This window comes from Hemitrygon akajei, chromosome 3 (assembly GCF_048418815.1).
Source record: "Hemitrygon akajei chromosome 3, sHemAka1.3, whole genome shotgun sequence".
In the NCBI taxonomy this organism is placed as follows: domain Eukaryota; kingdom Metazoa; phylum Chordata; class Chondrichthyes; order Myliobatiformes; family Dasyatidae; genus Hemitrygon; species Hemitrygon akajei.
Window position 1 is genome coordinate 180278337 of NC_133126.1, and position 16628 is coordinate 180294964.

Consider the following 16628-nt stretch of genomic DNA (forward strand, 5'->3'; position numbering starts at 1 on the left):
GGCCAGGCAGCATCTGTGGTAAAGAGTACATGTTTTCCATAGATGTTGCCTGGCCTGCTGAATTCCTCCAGCGTTTTGTATGTGTTACATGGATTTCCAGCATCTGCATATTTTCTCTTGTTTGTGGATGAACCAATAGATTTGCTATCTACTGAGGACTAGATCTGAGGCATTAAAGATCAGTGGTCCAGAACTATACAAGAAGTCCAGGAATAACTTTGAGTAAAAAAAAACAAAACTGACTGAATTTAGTGATGAATTTGGATGCACGTCAGCTCTGACAGGGCTTGCAGGCCATTACTTCTTACAGGGTGAAACCTAACATAATGAATGGCTGTGATGCTTCACACCCAGATGAGCTCAGCGCCTTTTATGTACGCTTTGGAAGGGAGAATAAAACTACACCTGCACGAATCCTTGCAACACCTGGTAATCCTGTGATCTCAGTCTCGGTGGCCGACATCAGGACATCTTTCAAGAGGGTGAACCCTCGCAAGGTGTCAGTCGCCAGTGGTGTATCTGGTGGGACACTGAAAACCTGTGCCAAGGTTTGATTGTGGTTGCTCAAGGACATCTTCAGTCTCTCACTGCAGCTGTCGGAGTTTCCTACCTCAATCAAAAAGGTTGGCAATCATAACAGAACACAGGAAGAGTAGGGTGAGCTGCCTCAATGACTATCACTCAATTTGCGCTCACATTTATTGCGGTGAAGTGCTTGCAGAAGTTGGTCATCTCAAATCAACTCGTGCCTAAGCAAGGACCTAGACCCACTGTAATTTGCCTATTGCCACAATGTTCTTCAGTATCTGCAATCTTACTGGTTCTCCACTCGGCCTTGGACCACCTATACAATCGCAATACCTACATCAGGCTGCTGTTTACTGATTACAGCTCAGTGTTCATCATAAGTATGCCCTCAGTTCTAATTAACAAGCTCCAAAACCTGGGCCTCTGTACCTTCCTCTGCAACCAGATCCTAGACTTCTTCATCAGGAAACCACAGTCAGTGTGGTTCAGAAATAATGTCTCTTTCTCACTGACAATCAACACTGGTGCACCTCAAGGATGCATGATAAGCCCACTGCTGTACTCTCTGTATACTAATGAGTATGTGGTTAGGCACATCTCAAACGCCATCTATAAATTTGTTGATGACACAACTATTGTTGGCAGAATTTCAGATGGTGACAAGGAGGCATACAGGAGTGAAGTAGATCAGCTGGTTGAGGGGTGTCACAACAATGACCTTGCATTCATTGTTAGTAAGACCAAGGGATTGATTGTGCACTTCAGGAAGTTGAGGGAACACACACCACTCTTCATCAAGGGATCAGCAATGGTAAAGGTGAGCAGTTTCAAGTTCCTGACTGTCAACATTTCTGAAGGTCTATCCTGGGTCCAACATATTGATGCAATTACAAAGAAGGCATGACAGCGAATATATTGCATTAGGAATTTGGAGAGGGTTGGCATGCACAATGATGCTTGCAAATTTGAACAGATGTTCCTTGGAGCGCATTCTAACTTGTTTGGTATCCCACCATCTGGTATAGAGGAGCCACTGGACTGGATTGGAAAATGCTGTGGAAAGTTGTAAACTCAGCCAGCTCCATCATGGGCACTCGCCTCCCCAGCATCAAGGACATCTTCAAAAGGCAATGGCTCAGAGTGGCAGCATCCATCATTAAGGACCCCCATCATCTTGGACATGACGTGTTCTCCTCTCATTGCTACCATCAAGGAGGTACAGGAGCCTTAAGACACATGCTCACATTTCACAAACAGTGTCTTTCCTTCGCCATCAGATTTCTGAATGGACAATGTACCCAAGTACACTACGGCACTATATTTTCCTTTTTTGTTTTCTTTCTAATGGGACTCTTTGGGACCAGTGCATTTTGGTCCAATTAACTGAACTGCATGGAAATAGTTAAAAATGTATTTTAAAAAACAAACTGAATAACAAATTACATCTTTAAGTGAAGTACACGACAAATTAAAACATTACCAATAATATTGCAATTCTATAAAACTGTATTAGTTCCATATACTTATCGACAGAGGAAATCATCTGTGTAATCTTCTTTTGACTGTAAAGGAACAAGTTCAGTGCCAACACCTCATGCAGTTAATGGATTGTCTCATACAACACTGTTGATGATTGCATCCTCCAAATCTTTATCCCCTTTGTAACTGAAATGAAAATTTAAGATGATTGGTGATAGTTGATAGCTTCAAATTCTTTGTAGTTTCTAACTTGTTGCAGTGGTGAAATCTTTTTATTTGCACTCCCAAGCCTGAATGCTTGAAACCACAGTGAGCAAAATGTCTCATTCAGTCTGACCAAAATGTCTGAATCGTCTTACTGCTATCAGTTACAAAAATTGCTGATTTTTGAATACAAGCACATGCAACTAACGCTATTTTAAAACTTTGCTTCTAAGCATAGTGTAGCCTAACAGCCACACAGGTGCACACATCTAAAGCTAGTTTGAAACTATTTGACAACTGTCTTCTGCCTCAACGAAGTGGCATAATCCTGGCTATGTTCTCAATTCATATTCATTTGCATACGGCAGATGTTATTTCATTGGCTCATCAGTCAACGGGGCTGTGGAATGTTAGCTTTTGTCTTTGCAACTTTTTGATCAATGGAAAATTAGCAATGGAGAAAACTTGCATTTGCTTTGAAACTCCACATCCTCCCTTAATGACTTATTGCAGTCTCTGATAGTTTGTTAATGCTACATATAGTGTGCAAGGATCTGGAATCCTTTGACTACCAGAACTGAATTCCAGTGTGTGTGTGCTGCCAGCAGCAAAATGCGATTCTGTAATATTTCAAATAGTTGTCTCAAAAATAAGTTTTAATCAACAGCGGTACATTGTTGATGGTGTACATACACTACAGCAAACTTGAGATATTTCTAAACCAGGGATTCCCAACCTGGGGACCCCTAGCTTGATATAGCATAAAAAGGTTGGGAACCCCTGTTCTAAACAGTGTAGGGTATCTGATGGATTTCAGTGAATATTGAGAAAGCAATACTCATGAAAGATTCAGAAGGCATCATGAATTAGCTGAACTAATCTGAAACAAGGGAATTATCTTTTTCAAAATTGCCATTGATAGCTGCCAGATTTAATTTCACAAGGATAGCATTAAATGATGACTATCTGATGTGTCAAAATGCACTGAATATGACAATTTAACAGAGTGAATTACACATAGTCTTATTTTTATAAGGATTGTAAATTTGCTTTCCCATTTATGTAGCTTTTAACAATTAAAATGTGGACAAAACTGGGAGTCCTGGAAATCTGAAATAAAAAAAGAGAAAATGGAAATGTGATTATCTGCTGTAGGGGGAGAGTGGTTAATGGCTTAGATATTGGAGAATGCTTTTTATAGGTCACCACTTTGGCATGTTGGGCTGCACTAAAACTATCGGGATGTTGTACAGTTTCTGACCTTAACATATTTTTGCCGGTATTGTGACTGTTGGAGCTGTTCGGCCTCATTGCGAGGAGCATTGTCTTCGATATTGGAGACAACAATAGCAGCTTCAGGAGGGTAAGGGTGACCAGACCAGGAGGTCTTGGGTTGACACTTGCTGAGTTGTGTGATCAGAGACTCTGGTTAGAGATTGTGGGTGAAGGAACAGCGATAGACACTCAGTGGCCACTTTGAGCACTTAAAAGCCTGCAGACATGGTCAGGAGGTTCAGTTGATGTTCAGACCAAACATCTGAACAGGAATGAAATGTGATCAAAGTGACTTGGACTGTGGAGTTATTGTTGGTGCCAGACAGGATGGTTTGGGAATCGCAGAAGCTACGATCTGGGGTTTTCACACACAACAGTCTCCAGAGCAGGGGTTCCCAACTAGGGGTCCACAGACGCCTTGCTTAATGGTATTGGTCTGAGGGATTAAAAATAAGTTGGGAACTCCTTCCCTAGAGTTTACAGCAAATGGTGTGAAAAAACAAAAAAAAAATCCAGTGAACGGCAGTTCTCTGGTTGAAAATGCCTTGTTAGTGAGAGAGGTCAGAGGACAATGGTCAGACTGATTCAAGCTGACGGGAAGGTGACAGTAACTTCAATAACCATGTATTACAAGAGTGCTGTGCAGAAGAGCATCTCTGAATGCATAACACATCATACCTTGAAGTAGTGGGCGACAGCAGCAGAAGACTATGAACATGCAGTGAGTGGCCACTTTTATGACGTACAGGAGGTGTCTAAGGCAGGAGTGGCAAACGTCTGCCATGTGTGCCCAAGATGGCGAGCAAAAAAATTTGTTGATAGGTGGCATGCAGTGGCCTCCCCCTGATTTTTTTTAAAAACTTTACTCATGATGAAAAGATACATAACGATTATCGTTATTGGCACATGAAGCAGCAAAAGATTGTTTACAATCCAAGAGCAGTGCGATGTTTACACTGGAACTGTCTCACACCAGCTTGGCGCCAGCGTGGTTGTGAGAACATGTGACATTGGATGGTACATTTTGAAATCCTCACAGACCTGATAAAGGCTTGTTTTAAACATTTCAAAGTGATAAATTATTTTCTCATTTCCTCACTGTCCATTAATTATTGCTTGTATCTCCTTATTTGTCGATCACTAACAGCGAGTGTACCTGCTTCATCTCCCTGACATTACTGTTTCCATTTTACTGACTTGCTGACAGACTACCCAGCTGTGCAAATTGTGCGGATTAGAAATGTTTATCAAGTGTTCACCATCCTCCTCTCACCACCACTTATATCATTCATTCTCCAGCTGATCACAGGCATTCCCTTCACATAGTCATGGTCTTTTTCTCAGGGTGGAAATGTCATGCACTAGCGAGCATTGGTTTAAGGGGAGCAGTTTAAAGGAGATTTTCTCGCACCGAGAATGGTAGGTGCTGAGAATGAGCTGCTGCTGGGTATGAAGCAGATATGAGAGCACTGTTTAAGCAACACTTGAGATAGGCAGTTGGACAGGCAGGGAATAGAAAGACACAGACCATGTGCAGGCAGATGGGATTAATGCAGATGGAGATGGGATTTGGCATTGTCAAAACACACATAGTGAGAGTGAAAAGGTCTCTTCCTGTGGTGAATTTTTTATATTTAATGTTCCCTCTACCTCTTCCCCTGCTGTGTAGTTTAAGCCATATTGATACCTGCCATGTCTGGTGAAAGGCCATCAACCTGAAACCATTGTGCTATTTCTCTATTCCAATTGGCACTTTCAGATTTCCAGTGTCTATTTATTTTTCTCATTAATAATGTCCTATCAGAGTTTCCAACTGTTGCATGAATAGATTTTATTACAATTATAAAGGGAAGACAGTGCAGTGATTCTTGGGAATGCTTATCATGTCTGCATTTGCATTTTTGGAGCTGATCCCATAATCTATGGGCTTACTTTCAAGGATTTTGCAACTCGTGTTTTCAGTATTAGTTATTATTATTACTTTTTTTGTATTTGTGCAGTTTGTCTTTCGCGTATTGGTTGTTTGCCTGTCTTTGTGTGTAGACTTTAATTGATTGCATTGTATTTCTTAGTATCTACTGTGAATGCCTGCCCGAAAATGAATCTCAGTGACGTATCCGTACAGTGATAAGTTTAGTTTGATCTTTGAACTTGAACTTTTCAGAATTTTTTTGTGCTGTATTTGTGGTAAACTATGTATACCTGTCTGGACACGCCCCTCTGCTGACTGCTCCTGTGGCTCCTCCCACAGACCCCTGTATAAAGGTGATTGGGGCACTGCTCCTCCCTCAGTCTTCAACTGGTCGTGCTCCCTTTTCGCTGTTAATAAAAGCCTATTGTTCACTTCCAGTCTCCTAGAGTTATTGATGGTGTACCAATTTTATTAACAGCGATTTTAAAACATGGAGAGCATTTTATGACCTGACAGATTGGATCTCAACCCTCAATCTCAGGAAGCCGGCAACGCTTTCGAACTCTGGCTAGCATGCTTCGAATCGTACCTGGAGGAGATTCAAGTGACCGAGCCTGCCACGATGTACAGAGTTCTCCTTTCCAGCGTCAGTCCACGGGTCTACTCTATGATCAGGGACCAACCGAGCTACCAGGGCGCGATGGACGCCCTCAAAAGACAGTACCTGCGGCCATTGAACTCCGTCTGCGCAAGACATCGCCTAGTGACACGGCGGCAGCGGGCAGGAGAGTCGAGTGCTGAGTTTGTCCGGGCCCTACAGACACTCGTGCGGGCCTGCGACTGCAGGGGGCTGACGGCGGAACAGCATGCGGAGCTCCTAGTAAGAGACGCCTTCGTTACGGGAATCAGTGTACGTGCGCCAGCGGCTGCTGGAACACACCGATCTTACCTTACGTTCGGCGATTGAGCTGTCCAACACGCTGGAGGCCGCTCTGCACAATGCTGACGCTCTCCAGGCGCGCGATCTCCCGCTGGCCTCATGGACGCTGCAGACCCCACAACCCGCCGGCAAGTCGACCACGGCAGCTGCCAGTAGCAAGTCCGCACAGTCTTACTTCTGCGGACTCGAGAAGCACCCCCGAAAATGCTGCCTGGCCCGAGAAGCTACCTGCTCCAGCTGTGGAAAGAAGGGCCACTTCGCCAAGGCCTGTAAGTCCAAACTGCGAGCGGGGTCAAGCAGCGCTGCGTGTGAGGCATGGGGGCGGCCATCTTGCCTGCCTGCCATGTGCGAGGCATGGGGCGGCCATCTTGGACCATCTACGACCCACGGGTGCTTACTGGGCACCCCACCGCGCCGGACCAAGATGGTGATTCAACTCTGGCCTCCAAGACCCTTGACCAAAGCGCTCCACACCAGCTCACAAGGTCAATGATGGGCATCCTGGTGGAGGGGTGCAGGAATAGCTGCCTGTTTGACACGGGCAGCACTGAGAGTTTTATTCACCCGGACACGGTGCAACGCTGCAGACTCGTGACATGGCCGGTAAGCTAGAGGGTCGCCATGGCTTCTGGGTCACATATAACAGATATCTGCGGGGGTTGTGTAGCGACACTAGTGGTGCAGGGCACAGAATATTGGAACTTTGTCTTACTGGTCATGCCTCAACTGTGTGCCCCTGTGCTATGGGGGCTCGACTTCCAGAGCCACCTGAAAAGTGTGACAATGGAGTATGACGGGCCCCTCCCACCGCTCACTGTCAGGAATCCCCAGTTCTGTGGGAATTCATCACATACCCCGCTACTGATCGCACACACACACCGACCCGCACATCCCACCCAACACCATGTCAACAGCCGCGCTACGGACATCACTTGCGGCCTCTCCACCCTCAAGATCCGTCCCCCACCGCTGTTCGCCAACCTGACCCCCGACTGTAAACCTGTGGCAACTAAAAGCAGGAGGTACAGCGCGGGGGACAGGGCCTTCATTCAGTCGGAGGTGCAGTGGCTGCTCAGGGAGGGGATCATTGAGCCAAGCACAAATCCTTGGAGGGCCCAGGTGGTTGTTGTTCGGACCAGGCAGAAAAATAGGATGGTCGTAGACTATAGCCAGACCAACAATAGGTTCAAGCAGCTTGACGCGTACCCCCTACCCCGCATCGCGGTTATGGTCAGTCAGATAGCTCAGTACAAGGTGTACTCGACCATAGACCTAAAATCCGCTTACCATCAGCTCCCCATCTGCCCGGAGGACCGCCCCTACACCGCCTTCGAGGCGGGCGGCAGGCTTTATCACTTCCTGCGCGTCCCCTTCGGTGACACGAATGGTGTCTCTGTCTTCCAGAGGGAAATGGACCGGATGGTGGACCAGTGCCAGCTGAAGGCCACGTTCCCATATCTGGATAACATCACCATCTGTGGTCACGACTGGCAGGATCACAACACCAAACTCCAACACTTTTTCCAAGTGGCCAAAGCTTTTAACCTTACCTGTAACAGGGACAAGTGTGTGTTCGGAACCACCCGACTTGCTATCCTTGGGTATGTCATGGAGAACAGAGCCATTGGCCCTGACCCTGACCATATCCGCCCCCATTTGGAACTCCTTCTTCCCAACACCCTCAGAGCCCTCAAACGGTGCCTGGGCTTCTTTTCCTATTACGCCCAATGGGTCCCTCACTACGCAGACAAGGCCTGCCCCCCCGGTCAACTCCACCACATTTCCCCTCTCAGCCGAGGCCCACACGGCCTTCAGCTGCATTAAAGGGGACATTGCCAAAGCAGCAATGCATGCGGTGTACGAGACCACTCCCTTCCAAGTAGAGAATGATGCCTCTGACTTTGCGCTGGCTGCTACCTTCAATCAGGCAGGAAGACCACTAGCATTCTTTTCTCGTACCCTTCAAGGCCCTGAAATTCGGCACTCTGCGGTGGAGAAAGAAGCCCAGGCCAAAGTGGAAGCTATTAGGCACTGGAGGCACTATCTCGCTGGCAAAAAGTTCACCTTGCTGACCGACCAGCACTCAGTTGCGTTCATGTTTAGCAACCAACAGCGGGGCAATTTTTAAAAGAGAGTCCCCACAAGGTGAAGTTTCTGACAAGTATATTTACAGGTCAAGTCTATCAGGTGGTCGAGTCTGTCACTGCGATCTACGTAGCACCGGTGGTGATTGCACCGGAGACAGTGGTTGTGCTGGCTCCAGTCTGACTTGAGGTGCCAGCCCGTTAGGCATCAGTAACCCCTCGTGTGTGCGTGGCGCCCGGTATGGGAGTGTCGTGAGGTGTCTGTGTAGGGCTTGGTGTGCGCGGTGTCTCGTGGGTATATACATCAGTGGGTACAGGGTTCATAGTCACCGTGGAGTGTTTGGGGTAGGGGTCTGGTGCTCCTGCGGGTGCTAGGTCACATACGGAGACCGTGTCCTCCCACCCATCAGGTAAGACCATGTAGGCATACTGGGGATTCGCATAAAGTAGGTGAACCCTCTCGACCATTGGGGAGTATTTATTGCTCTGCGCATGTTTCCGGAGCAGCACTGGCCCTGGGGACGTCAACCAAGCCGATAGGGTGGTCCCAGTGGCAGACTTCCTGGGAAAAGAAAAGAGGTGCTCATGAGGGGTGGCATTGGTGGACGTGCATAACAGGGATCGGATGGAGTGGAGTGCCTCGGGGAGGACCTCCTGCCAGTGAGAGACCGGCAATCCCTTTGACCTAAGGGCTAAGAGTGTGACCTTCCACACCGTGGCATTCTCCCTCTCCACCTGTCCATTCCCCCGGGGATTATAGCTCGTGGTCCTACTAGTAGCAATACCCCTAGCCAGCAGGTATTGGCGCAGCTCATCACTCATAAACGAGGACCCTCTATCACTGTGGATATGGCAGGGATATCTGAACAGAGGGAAGAGCTGGCGCAAGGCCTTTATGATGGACATGGCAGTGGTATCGGGGCAGGGAATGGCAAAGGAGAACTGCGAGTACTCGTCGATAATGTTGAGAATGTAGACATTGCGGTCGGTGGAGGGAAGGGGGCCCTTAAAGACGACACTCAGTTGCTCAAAGGGGCGGGTGGCCTTGATAAGTTGTGCCTTTTCAGGACGGTAGAAGTGTGGTTTGCACTCAGCGCAGACTTGGCAGTCCCTGATCATCGTCCTGATTTCCTCAAGGGAGTAGGGCAGGTTCCGGGCTTTCACGAAATGGAAAAGCTGGGTGACCCCCGGGTGGCAAAGATCTGCATGGAGGGCGTATAGCCGGTCGAGCTGCGCGCTGGCACATGTTCCCCGGGATAGGGCATCAGGGGTCTCATTGAGCCTTCCAGGCTGGTACAGGATGTCATAGTTGTAGGTGGAGAGTATTGACAATACAAAGTATGTGTTGCTGTCTTACTGCAGTTCCACCTTCTACTATCCAATTGTTGCTGGTGTCATTGCACTAGACTTTTGGATTATATCTGCTTTTAAAATAAAAGAAAGGGAAACACAAACACATGGAAAGGGGCCGGACCAGGAATCTCAATTTGTAAGTAAAATCATGCATGTACGTATGTCTTCAAAGAAGCTACCTCATATGCACGCAGCTGAAATGGCTTTTGCACTGCTGGAATAATCTGATCACTAAGGGTTGTCTGAGAGGCCTTAGCACTAGCTGCAAGATCAGGGTTTGACTCCTGCCACAGTCTGTAAGGAGTTTGTATGTCCTCTCCCTGGCCATGGAGGTTTCCTCCCAAGTTCATATGGTTGGGGTTGATGTTAGTGGATTGTGGGTATGTTGCATTGGTGCCAGAAGTATGGTAACAATTGCATACTGCACATCCTCACTGATTTGACGTGAACACCGCATTTCACTGTCATTTTAACAAATAAAACTAATCTTTAATACTTAATTTTGATACTTAAGGGTGTTTTGGAGTAATTTCATGTTGCAAAATACTTTCATTTTATGACAACCATTCTTTTTATTTCAGTGAGGACATTGAAATTTGTAAGATGATATGCACAGAGGGTCACTTAACTATTATTGAATTCACTCTTTGTGACTTTCAAATTAATCATTGTTGCCAGTTAAACACAGATGATAATGCCCTTGCCTAAAAACTATATTAATTGTAATTATTTCAAACAACTCAACTATTCAGGAACAGCTTCTTCCTCTCTGCCGTCCGATTTCTGATTGGACAATGAACTCATGGAAACTACTTCATGACCTTTTGATTTCTATTTTTGCACTGATTATTTAATTTAACTAATTAAAATGCACACACACATACACATACAGTGCATATAAAAAGCATTCACCTCCTGTTGGAATTTTTCATATTTTATTGTTTTACAACATTGAATCACAGTGGATTTTAATTTGGCTTTTTTTTTGACACTGATCAACAGAAAAAGATTCTTTTGTGTCAGAGTGAAACATCTCTATGAAGTGATTCTAAATTAATTACAAATATAAAACATAAAATAATTGATTGCATACATATTCACCCTCTTCAAGACAGTATTTAGTAGATGCACCTTTGGCAGCAATTATAGCCTTGAGTCTGTGTGGATATGTCTCTATCAGCTTTGTACATCTGAACACTGCAATTTTTCACCTTTCTTTACAAAACTGCTCAAGCTCTGTCAGATTGCATGGAGGTCGTGAGTGAACAGCCCTTTTCAAGTCCAGCCACAAATTCTCAATTGGATTCAGGTCTGGACTCTGACTTGGTCACTCCAGGACATTAACTTTCTTGTTTTGAAGCCATTCTGTGTAGCTTTGGCTTTATGCTTGGGGTTATTGCCTTCTTGGAAAACAAATCTGGGAAAACAAGTCGCAGTTCTCTTGCACATTAATTTTGCCTTCAACATTCACAAGCTTTCCAAGCCTTGCTGCAGTGAAGCAACCCCACAACATGATGCAGCCACCACCGTGCTTCACAGTAGGGATGGTGTGTATTTGATGATGTACAGAGTTTGGCTTACGCCAAACCTAGCGTTTTAGTCTGATCAGACCATAGAAACTTCTTCCAGCTGACCAGAGTCTCCCACTTGTGTTCTGGCAAACTCTAGCTGAGATTTTATGTGAGTTTTTTACAACAGTGGCTTTCTCTTTGCCACCCTCCCATAAAGCTGCAGCTGGTGAAACACCTGGACAACAATTGTTGTACGCACAGTCTCTCCCATGTCAGCCACTGAAGCTTGTAACTCCTGCAGAGTTGTTATGGGTCTCTCGGTGGCCTCCCTCGCTAGTTCTGTTCTTGCACTGTCGCTCAGTTTTTGGGGGCGGCCTGCTCTAGGCAGCTGTGCCGTGTTCTTTCAGTTTTTGATTGACTTATCTGTATTCCAAGGAATATTCACTGATTTACAAAATTTTCTTGTCTCCATCTCCTGATGTGTGCTTTTCAATAACCTTGTCATGGAGTTGCTTGGAATGTTTGTTTGTCTTCATGGTGTAGTTTTTGCCAGGTTACTGACTCATCAGCAGTTGGACCTTCCAGATACAGGGGTATTTTTACTACAATTAATTGAAATACCTTTACTACACATAGGACTCCAAAAACAGATATCCTTTAAACTAATTATTTGACTTGTAAAACCAATTGGCCGCACCAGTGATGACTTGGTATGTCGTATAAAGGGCGTGAATACTTGTGCAGTCAATAATTTTGTGTTTTATATTTGTAATTAATTTAGATCACTTTGTAGAGGTCAGTTTTCACTTAGACATGAGTTTTTTTTTTGTTGATCAGTGTCAAAAAAGCCAGATTAAATTCATTGTGCTTCAATGTTGTAAAACAATAAATTATGAAAACTTCCATGGGGGGGGGCGTGAATACTTTTAATAGGCTCTATATACATTTATTGTAATTCATGTTTTTTCTATTATTATGTATCGCATTGAACTGCTGCTGCAAAAACAGTGAATTTTATGTCATATGCTGGTGATATTAAACCTGATTCCGATTCACTATATAATTAAATGTCTCACCAACTCTTGTTACTTACTCTTAGTTACATAAATCTTGAAGTTAATTTCACAAATTCCAAAACTCGCTACTTGAAGTTGGGTATTAACAGTTCCAGGAGAACCTGGCCAGTTTGTGTTCTTTTCTGAGTCAGGGACATGGGATCTTCTGCAGTTGCTCATCTCTGGAGTTATTGCTGCTAATCATTTTGTGAGGTAGATACAAGAGACTGCAGGTGCAGGTATCTGAATTTAAAAAAATACACAAGCTGCTGTTGGAAATCAGCAGGTCAGGCAGCAGGTGTAAAGGAAGTGTGTGGTTAATGCTTTGGGTTAAGACCCTTCATCTGAATGCTCATGGTGCACATTTTTATACATTTCTTTGCATACCTTCCAGATAGTGCTTTATATTTTACAGCAAATTTATAAAGGGTTAACCTCTTTTCTATATATGTACTTGTTTCTTTATTCTTTCAAAGTCCTGCTGGCTTTTATGAGTACCTTAATCACCTGGTTGACAATTATCTGAGTTTAATCTTGTACAATTGACCAGACTGCCCTAGGTACCCAGTATCCTAAAATGTTTCTGCACATCAGAATCTTCTTATCTGTTTCCCTCTGTATTTGAGGATGGTGGAATGTTCCCAGGGCTGTAAAGCTACCCCAGCTGAACAGCTGTCTCAGCTCTGCTCCCACGCTGACACTAACCAAATGTAAATGTGACCCCACTTAACACAATCCCACTTTATACTGACCAGGTCTTCGTTGTTTCTAATTCTTCTACTTTTTCTCTTTTTTTTCTCTCTCAACTGTCTATACCATCATTGAAAATATCCATAACAATGGTATTAAGCATGTTGTTCTTTTAGCACAAATTCTAATTCTCTCCTGAATTCTATGCGTTTTTTTAAATCAATACTTCAGCCTCATATTTTAGGTAAAATTCCTACAAACTGATTTATTTTGCTCTTTTTAAAGTGCTAAAGCTTCCCAAAATGTCTTGACGTGAAGGTAATCGAGTGCTGCTGTCTGTAAGGAGTTTGTATGCTCTCCCGTGACCTCGTGGGTTGTTCCCGGATGCTCTGGTTTCCTTCTGCATTCAAAGACATACTAGTAGGGTTAGGGTTGGTGAGTTTTGGGCGTGCTATGTTGGTGCCAGAAGCATGGTGACTCTTGTGAGCTGCCCCTGGCACAATCCTTGGACTGTGTAGGTTGTTGCTGCAAAACGACACATTCCCCTGTATGTTTCGATGTACATGTGACAAATACAGCTAATCAAATCTGATGCTTCCCTCCCTCTAAGACTGGTCACTGCCTTAGCTGGTGTACTTGTTCAGAGGTCAATGGAGCAAGCAAACAACATGCAAATTAATGACCCAGAATTTGCACACGGCATGAAGCATTGACAGTTAAACCTCATCCCGAGAGATTGACATTTCTGTATCAAGTGTTTTTAAAGAAAAATGACATTGATATCATCACTGAACTGGCTTAGCATCCAATTAAATTTTTTTAGAAGCATGCTCTTGGTAAACTTAGGAAACAAAAGGCAAGCTTTTTAATAACTTTTGAGATTTTTTTGTGGAATGCCGAATATGACTGAAAAATGCACACAAGGTGTTGAGGTAGATACTGAAATGGCACTTTATGCACACTGTGTGCATGTTCAATCATTTTTTTATTTTAAAAACCCCTTTAGGTAAAATATAATTTGAGGAATTGCAAAAGAGATGGAGGTAAGTTTTTGGTGCCATCTTGCTAAGTAACAATTGTCATTTCAAGATTCTAGAATTTTATTGTTATTTAAAAACATAGAAACCCTATAGCACAATACAGGCCCTTTGGCCCACAATACTGTGCCGAACATGTTCCAACTTTAGAAATATTCTAGGGTTACCCATAGCCCTCTGTTTTTCTAACCTCTATGTACCTATCCAGGAGCCTCTTAGAAGATTCTATCATATCTGCCTCCCCCACTGTTGCTGGCAACCCATTCCACCCACTCACTACTCTCTGTGTTAAATAAATCGTTTCCAGTAACATACCATAAATCGTAGATATTGAACCATTATGAAAAGGTGTCAAACTAAAAATTAAGTCTAGTAAGTTCTTATCTGAGCTTATATGAAATGTACATAATTGAGATCTTAAAAAGTCTCTAATTTGTAAATATCTAAAAAGTGAGGTTTGGGTAAACTGTATTTAGCCGACAGTTGCTCAAATGAACAAAGGTTTCCTCCAACAAACAGATCCCAAGAACAATTAATACCCAATCTGTCCCATTCCTTAAAAACTAAATCAATAACGGAGGGTTTTAAAAAAATTAGAATAAATGGGGCTTGAAAGGGAGAACCTCAATAAACCAAAGTGTTTTCTAAATTGTATCCAGATCCTCAGAGTATGTTTAACTATTAAATTATCCATTACTTACAGATAAGGGAAGTGAGGATCCAAGAAGAGTAATAATAGAAAATATATTAACAAAGTTAGCTTCTAAAGAAACCCATACCGGACAATCTACACGATTAATATAGTATAGCCAAAACATAATGTATATTAACTGCCCAGTAATAAAACCTAAAATTAGGTAAGGCTAAACCGCCAGACTTTTTAGATTTTTGAAGATGAACTTTATTTAAACGTGGTATGTTACTGGAAACGAGGAATGTTTCTTTAGACAAAATTAAGAATCTTTGGGAACACAATTTACAGACATTGATATCTGAGGAAACTTGGAATGAAATTTTTAAACAGGTTAATACTTCATCGCTATGTGCTCATCATTCCTTCATACAATTTAAGATGGTACATAGAGCTCATATGTCTAAGGATAAGCTATCTCATTTTTACTCAGATATATCTCCCTACTGTGACAGATGTAATAATGGAGAAGCCTCATTAATTCATATGTTTTGATCCTGCCCGATTTTCAAAAAATATTTGAAGTTTTTCAAACTTTATCCTTATTTTTTAAAGTCAATTTTCAGCCTAACCCTCGGACGGCCCTTTTTGGTATTGTTGCAGGACAAGATATTAAGCTGAGGCATCTGATCTACATATTTTGGCCTTTAGCTCCCTTATAGCTAGGAGGACACTTCTGTTTAAATGCAAAGATGTTCTTCCTCCTACTCATGCTCAATGGTTATGTGACGTTATGTCATCTTTAGATTTTGAGTAGATTCGTTGTTCAATTTCTGAATTTCATCAAGACTTTCAAACATTGTGGGGACCTTTTCTGAATTACGTATTTTCAAAGCATTCCATTCGTTATATTAAACTCAGATGTTGGCTAATATTAATTTTTATCATATAAGAAGGTATTTACCTTTTCTCCTTAATGAACAGCTTCGGTCTTGGTAGGGGTTAGATTTTTTTCTTTTGCAATAAATTAGTATAGTTAATATAACTGTTGATTAACTTATATGACTACAGGGTAATGTAATTGTTATTATGAACAGATATAATGTAACTTTTTTAATATCTTTTTTGACCTCTTATATACACTTTCTTGTACTCTGTATTCCTCTATGTAGAAACTAATATCAATATTGGAAATAAATAAATAGATAGCTAATTTAGCCTTGACACCTCCTCTGTACCTACTTCCAAGCACCTTGAAACAGTACCCTCTTGTGTTAGCCATTTCAGCCTTGGGGGGGGAAAAAGCCTCTGACTATTCACATGATCAATGGCACTCATCATCTTGTACACCTCCATCAGGTCACCTCCCATCCTCCGCTGCTCCAAGGAGAAAAGGCTGAGTTCGCTCAACCTATTCTCATAAGGCATGCTCCCCAATCCAGGCAACACTCCTCTGAATCCTTTCTATAGTTTCCACATCCTTCCTGTAGTGCAGTGACTAGAACTGAGCGCAGTACTCCAAGTGGGGTCTGACTAGGGTCCTATATAGTTGTAACATTACCTCTCGGCTCTTAAACTCAATCCCATGGTTGATGAAGGCCAATGCACTGTATGCCTTCTTAACCACGGAGTCAACCTGCGCAGCAGCTTTGAGTGTCCTATGGACTCAGATCCCAAGATCCTACTGATCCTCCACACTGACAAGAGTCTTACCATTAATACTATATTGTGCCATCATATTTGACCTACCAAAATGAACCACCTCACACTTAATCTGGGTTGAACTCCATCTGCCACTTCTCAGCCCAGTTTTGAATCCTATAGATATCCCGCTGTAATCTCTGACAGCCCTCCACACTAGCCACGACATCCCCAACCTTTGTGTCATCAGCTGATTTACTAACCCATCCCTCCACTTCCTCATCCAGC

At 43.4% G+C, this 16628-nt stretch overlaps 1 protein-coding gene across 3 annotated transcripts in view; it reads left to right on the plus strand.

Moving 5' to 3' along the window:
• Positions 1-16628, plus strand: part of trpc1 (transient receptor potential cation channel, subfamily C, member 1) — an 86198-nt gene that overhangs the window by 912 nt on the left and 68658 nt on the right. The gene's annotated exons all lie outside the window — the stretch shown is intronic.